Source organism: Orcinus orca, chromosome 5 (genome assembly GCF_937001465.1).
Source record: "Orcinus orca chromosome 5, mOrcOrc1.1, whole genome shotgun sequence".
In the NCBI taxonomy this organism is placed as follows: domain Eukaryota; kingdom Metazoa; phylum Chordata; class Mammalia; order Artiodactyla; family Delphinidae; genus Orcinus; species Orcinus orca.
This window is the reverse complement of record NC_064563.1, coordinates 27,766,075-27,772,074: the sequence shown is the minus strand read 5'-3', so window position 1 is coordinate 27,772,074 and position 6,000 is coordinate 27,766,075. Positions and strand designations below refer to the sequence as shown.

At 45.4% G+C, this 6,000-nt stretch overlaps 1 protein-coding gene across 2 annotated transcripts in view; it reads left to right on the top strand.

The window, feature by feature from the left end:
• Positions 1–288: 288 nt before the first annotated feature.
• ZBTB38 (zinc finger and BTB domain containing 38) overlaps positions 289–6,000 on the top strand; it is a 76,247-nt gene continuing 70,535 nt past the window's right edge. For both annotated transcript variants that reach the window (XM_033402799.2, XM_033402794.2), the window contains exons 1-2: positions 289–612; positions 1,829–1,903. The gene's annotated coding sequence lies outside the window, so the exon portion shown is untranslated. The remainder of the gene's footprint in view (positions 613–1,828; positions 1,904–6,000) is intronic.

The following is a 6,000-nucleotide window of genomic DNA, read 5'->3' as shown; positions in this document are numbered from 1 at the left end:
CCATGCCTCTGCCATGCAGGAGGGCGATGTCCCCTGGGGAGGCCTTGCTGAATCTGCCTGGGATGGTTCCGGAAGTAGGAAGGGCGGCCGGGGGTGGGGAGGCGGCAGGAATGTTCTGGCCTGCTGCTCGTCCAGGCGAGTGTCCCGAGAGGAGGGCCTCTGGACATCAAAGATTCCTTTTGTCCCCTTCCGAGTGGCAGGGCAGACCGGCCACTGGCGATGACTCAGGCCTGGCCCTGACGTCACCCACGCCCGGCCACTGGCCTCCCTCTGCAGCCAGGAAACTGGCTGGGGAGTGGCACTCGCAGGCTGCAGCAAATCTCAAAATAAGGAGGCAACTGCTTCTTTCCTCCTCCTCTCCATCGCCCCACAGCACACCTTTCTTTTCTTTTCTGCTGCTGCTCTTTTCTTTTTTTTTTTTGAAGCCTCACGGAAGGTTTTACTTATAGATCAACTTTCAAAATGTAGGAAGTCAGAATGGGTGACATCATCAGAAAGATATGTGGAGCTGATCTCGACAAGAAGTGAAGAACCCAGAGCAAGAAGGCGGTTATAACTCCTGAGTCCAGGCAGTTGGCAGCGTCTGGGTTTCAGAGGAGCCATCGCCTCCGAGTAAGTGAAGGCCACCCCCAGACCCCCTCACTCAGCACCCTTCACTGTGGGGCGCCATCTTGTTCCCTGACACCTGTGTCTGGCAGGCCCCAGCCCGGAGGGGAGGATGAGGGCTGCATCTGGGAGACCCTCCGAATACGGCACCAAAGGGATCTCTCTGATCTTTTTCTTCTCCACAGGACCAGACAAGAATGCGTTTCCTCTCAGAAGAAAAAAAAAAAAAAATATATATATATATATATACACACACACACATATATATATATATCTGTGTGTGTGTGTATCTGTGTACACACACACACACACACACACACACACACACACACACACTAAGGCTGAATTCTGGGGAAAATGGCCCACGTCGTGCCTCCCACCCCGTCACTGCTCTTGTTTTGTTTCCTCTTCCTCCTTCTGCCCTAGTGCTCTGTTTTGGACAGCCAGAATGTTTGTTCAGTTCTGAACTATTTGCTTCCTGGATCTTATACCAAGTAATCCGACACAAAAATAAACCCTGTTCTAGGCAAATACGTGCCCTATGCCGTCAAATGGTATTTTCGCACCTAACCTGTTAAAAGATGGCAGCTCTGGTAAGAAAACGACCACAACCAGCTGCCTTTACCCAGCGCGTTTCTGGTTGCCTGTGGTCGTTCTGGTGTGTACACCTCCACTGTCTCACTGCCCCGTTTACAGAGAGCTTATTTTCATTCCTACGTGTGCCATCGCATCTGGGATGATATTAAGCACAAAGACAGATTATATTGTATCTTTGGTGTCTGTTTTAATTTCACCTAAAGAAATCTTAAGTTTTTGCATAGCCTATAATTTTACAAGCTCTGGAAGTTTCTACCCAAGAGAGTTAAATTCCCGAGAGAAAAGTTTTAACGTGCACATAAGAACTGCAGAGCACACAGAGATAGAAATCATACCCAGTTCTGGCTTCCAAAGTCATCTCCTGAGTCATTATCTAGTCTTTGTACAGCTTACTTAGCAGAGGAGAATTGTTCTTTATAAATTCAGTTTTATAATGATGGGGTGGGAGGGTATTTTAAAATGTATCTTATGTTATGAATGCAATAGGGAAGCTCGTTGCTTACTGAAAAAGAGTGGCAGATTCCTTTATAAACTGAAAACACTCTTTGGAAATGAACCACGGCACACCAATATATCTGTTTTGTAGGTCTTACATTTTACTTTTTGTTTTATTTTCGTATATCAGGTTGTCTTGAAGTGAGGCTCTGCTAAACCACTCTTCTTCTGGCTGTAAGAGCTGAATGCTGTGACCATTAATTTGGTGAGTGTCATTTGTCCCTAATGGCTGCTTAGTTTACTAAATCTATTCTTTTGCTTTGCAGTAAGGTTTAAGGAAAGGGGAGAAGGCACAGGGACTTCTGCACACAATGATAACAGCTGTATCAAAGAGGGTAATAGGAATAGTTAAGATAGGCTAATTGCTGTAATAGACCGAAAAATGTATAATGACTCAAACATAATAGTTTATTTCTTGGTCTTGTAACAGTAGAGGTTAGTGGGGCAACTCTCTTTCATGCATTCATTCAGAGACATGGGTTGAGAGAGGCTCCACCTTCTGCAGTATGTGGTTTCCAAGGTCACCTGGGACTGTTTCCACTTCCCAGTGGAGGAAGAAAAAAAGAGTGTGAAAAGGTGCACATGGAGACTTTCATGGCCCCTGCCTAGAAGTGGTGCACAACACTTCTACTCATACTCTATTGGCTAAAATGCCAGTCACATGACCACATCAGACTGCAAAGAGGTCTGGGAAATGTAGTCCCTGGGGTGGGGAGCAGCCACTTGCCAGTGACAGCTCAGGAGAACTTCTGGAGAAGAGGTAGTCCTCTCTGGCAGAGCATAATAAGGAACTTAGAGATGCTCAAGGATAGGACAGCAGAATGAAGCAGTGGGAGAAATAAATAGTGATCAGGTATTTAGAATTCTCTAACAGACACTCTTAGGTAAAGAGTGGGCAAGGAGCAGTGGGTGAGATTCTTCAAGATGCCTCGGTCCATTCTGACCCTAAGCATTTACATGAGCACCATCAGGCCACCAGTGGCCAGTGAACCACGAAGGACATTCTTCCCCCCTTTCCCCCCCACAAGGTCCTCTTGGTCTAGGACTATTCTGGCTCAGTTTCCTGGTCCTGGGTCTAGTCATGGTTGTTCGAATTGTCCAACAGAATTCTGTTCCACCAGTGGTCACTAGGAAAGCTCATGGTTTCTTTAACTCATGGTTCTGTCTGCTCTTGGGGGTGTTGGGAAGCTACCCTCCTCCAGATCTCGGCATACTTTTTAATATTGGGAGGTAGTGGAGGGAATTCCTGACAAGATGGGATCTTCAACTCAAGCTATTAGAGAAACATGTAAAAGCAGACTAAGATGGCTCTGGCTGGGGAGATTAATGCTCCCCAAAGGATTTCATATATAATTCTAGCTTTTTCTTTTCAGGAAAAGTTGCAAAACATTTACTGAAATAATGAGTGGTAAGGTTATAAGCCCTGTCTGAAGAACCCTGAACTAATTTGATATTTTATGTAGCCTTTTCACCACTGTTGGTCTTAGTGCAATATCCCCCTCACTGGTAAATATCAGAAACCATATGGTGGTGCCTTTATGATGTTCCCAAGGCATCATAAAGACCTCCAATAAAAATAGACTATATGTGCTCACTTCAACAGCACACACTGTAAAAATGGACTCCAGTCCTTGCCTGAGCTGCCTGGTACCTACTTCTCTAGTTTTGTTGTCAATATCTGACTGGACAGTCCGGTTTCTGATTATATTTTACCCCTGGACTTGACATTTCTGGCACTCACACCCACACCCTGAAGAATATACATTGTCCATTGTGCGGGAAGACCAGCTACTGGCTGGTTTAACACAGCTCTCAGGCTCTCATGCAGCCTAACGTCTGGCCTCATCTCCTATTACTGCTGCCTCGCCTCTGCCCAGCCCCCTCACATCTGGAGCAGGCTAAGGAGGAGTGGAATAGAAAAACAAGTTACGTATTGCAAAAGTGCTTCAACCTTTGAAAGTCCATTTTCTTGGTTTGGTGGGTCCCAGAAGTGTCTACTGAGCAGAGAGAGCTGGCTGGGCTAGCGGAGTAAACTAAAGATAAGACCAGCTTGAACGGGAGAGTACAGTGCCTGTAACAAGGGAGCAGCCAGGAGGAGTAAGTTGAGAACAAGTACCAGGTTTCAAAAGCTGGAGCCAAGTGGGGACGATCTGTTGCTGCATGTACAAGCCTAAAGGAGTCTGCTAGGAAGGGCAGGGCCAAAGGCCATGGTCAAGGAGGAAAAGGAGTCAGGGTCCATTCACTGGGGAGACTCTTTAGTCATCGCTTGTTAATTTCAACTGCCATGTGATAATGACTCCTCAAAGCACTAAGTATGCAGGAATTGACAAACAACCTGCTGATTTTTAATGTCTAGCTGCCTAGCATGGCAGAGAGAGGAGTGCGGCCGCCAAATCAAAATTTCACTGCCGCCAACACGAACCCTCCACAGGGAACTGGTACAGCACACTGGGTGACACCGCGGACCCACCAGCAAGGCAGGGGTAACAAATACACACTTTGTAAATATTTTGATCTTTGACATTTTCAAAAAAGCGTCAAAGTAGACATTATGGGGAAAGTTAGACTTTCTTGAGCTTCCTTAACTTATAATTTTATATTTTATTTTATTAAAAAAATATTTTTGTTGAAGTATAATTAATTTACAGTGTTGGGTTAGTTTCTGGTGTATAGAAAGGTGATTCAGTTTTATCTATATAAAAATTTTTTTTTTTCCGTTCTTAATTCCATAGGAGGGGTAGAATTCAAATCTGGGGTCATAGTCTTTTAGGCGCTTAGGTCATCCCTGTTGATTTGTCATACGCAGATGTGGTCTGGGCACAACTGGCTGACGTAGGCAGTGCCTGGACCAGTTGGTTATTTTTAACCCCAGAGGTTTTATACTTTTCATGGCACAGAAGTACAAGCTCCCCTCTTGCTCTGGGTCAGCATTATGAATGTCCTGTTACTCCCCTTGGAGGATTTTGCAATCAGGCCACGTCACAGACACCAAAGCGAAGAATTCACGGTAATGGGGCTTCGTAATTTCTCATGCTGAAATCCCCTGACTTCTTGTCAAGAACGCAGTTGGAAAACACCACACTGAAGACTTCAGGGTTTTGTTTTTAACTCAAGCCTCTGGTTTTCATCAGAACTTTACAGCTTCCTCCCGCTTCCGAAATGGTATTTTTAAAAAATGTAAAACTGAGATTCTGTCAGAATAAGTAAGGTAATATATGTGAAATGGTTTGGGCAACTTAGGAAAATGTGTGGCAAGTCAAGATGTTGATGAAAACAAGTACCATAGTTATGGTCAGCATTGGCGTTTGGCTTTTGATATTGCTATTAATATTGTAAGTATCATCATTTTTATTTATTTCTTTTTTTGGTCTCTCTAAATTGACTTTCATCTGAAATCCTTAGCACCACTTCCTTTATATATATATATATATATATATATATATATATATATATATATATATATATATGTTATTTATTTATGTTTGGCTGTGTTGGGTCTTCGTTGATGCACGCGGGCTTTCTCTAGTTGCGGTGAGCGGGGGCTACTCTTCGTTGCGGTGTGTGGGCTTCTCATTGCGGTGGCTTCTCTTGTTGCGGAGCACGGGCTCTAGGCGCGCGGGATTCAGTAGTTGTGGCACACGGGCTCAGCAACTGTGGCTCACAGGCTCTAGAGCGCAGTCTCAGTAATTGTGGCGCACGGGCTTAGTTGCTCCACGGCATGTGGGATCTTCCCAGACCAGGGACCAAACCCATGTCCCTGCACTGGCAGGCAGATTCGGATTCTTAACCACTGCACCACCAGGGAAGTCCCCACACCACTTCCTAACTAGCCAAAGCATGTGGTGTAAAAATTTCAAGGACATTTGAAAAGCTTTGACTCTAGGCCAGAGGCCTAACCGCGAAGCTTCTAATCTTATTCAGAGACATTTGACCTGGGACTCACTAAGATCCATGAGGGAGGGTAGATTTGAGCCATCTCTCTGCCAAAAAAAAGATGCTTCCTGGCATTCGATGGGGCTCCCAGTGCATTGGCCAGAGGAGATTTTGAGAGCACTCCACAGAAGCACTGGCCCTGGGTGGCATCTCCCAAGCCGGAATAGAGCCCATCATCTGTCCAGAAGCCCCTAAGCAGAGTGCAGTCTCTCTGCTTGGTGTTCTGGGTAGGGGCCAGGGGGATTACACACAGAGGCAACAAGCATGAGGTCAACCCAAGAGCAGTAAAGATGTTGTGGAAACTGAATTCCCTTCCACATTCCAGTTCCTATAGTCTGTTATCTTCAAATGCAGCAGGAAAGTAGTATC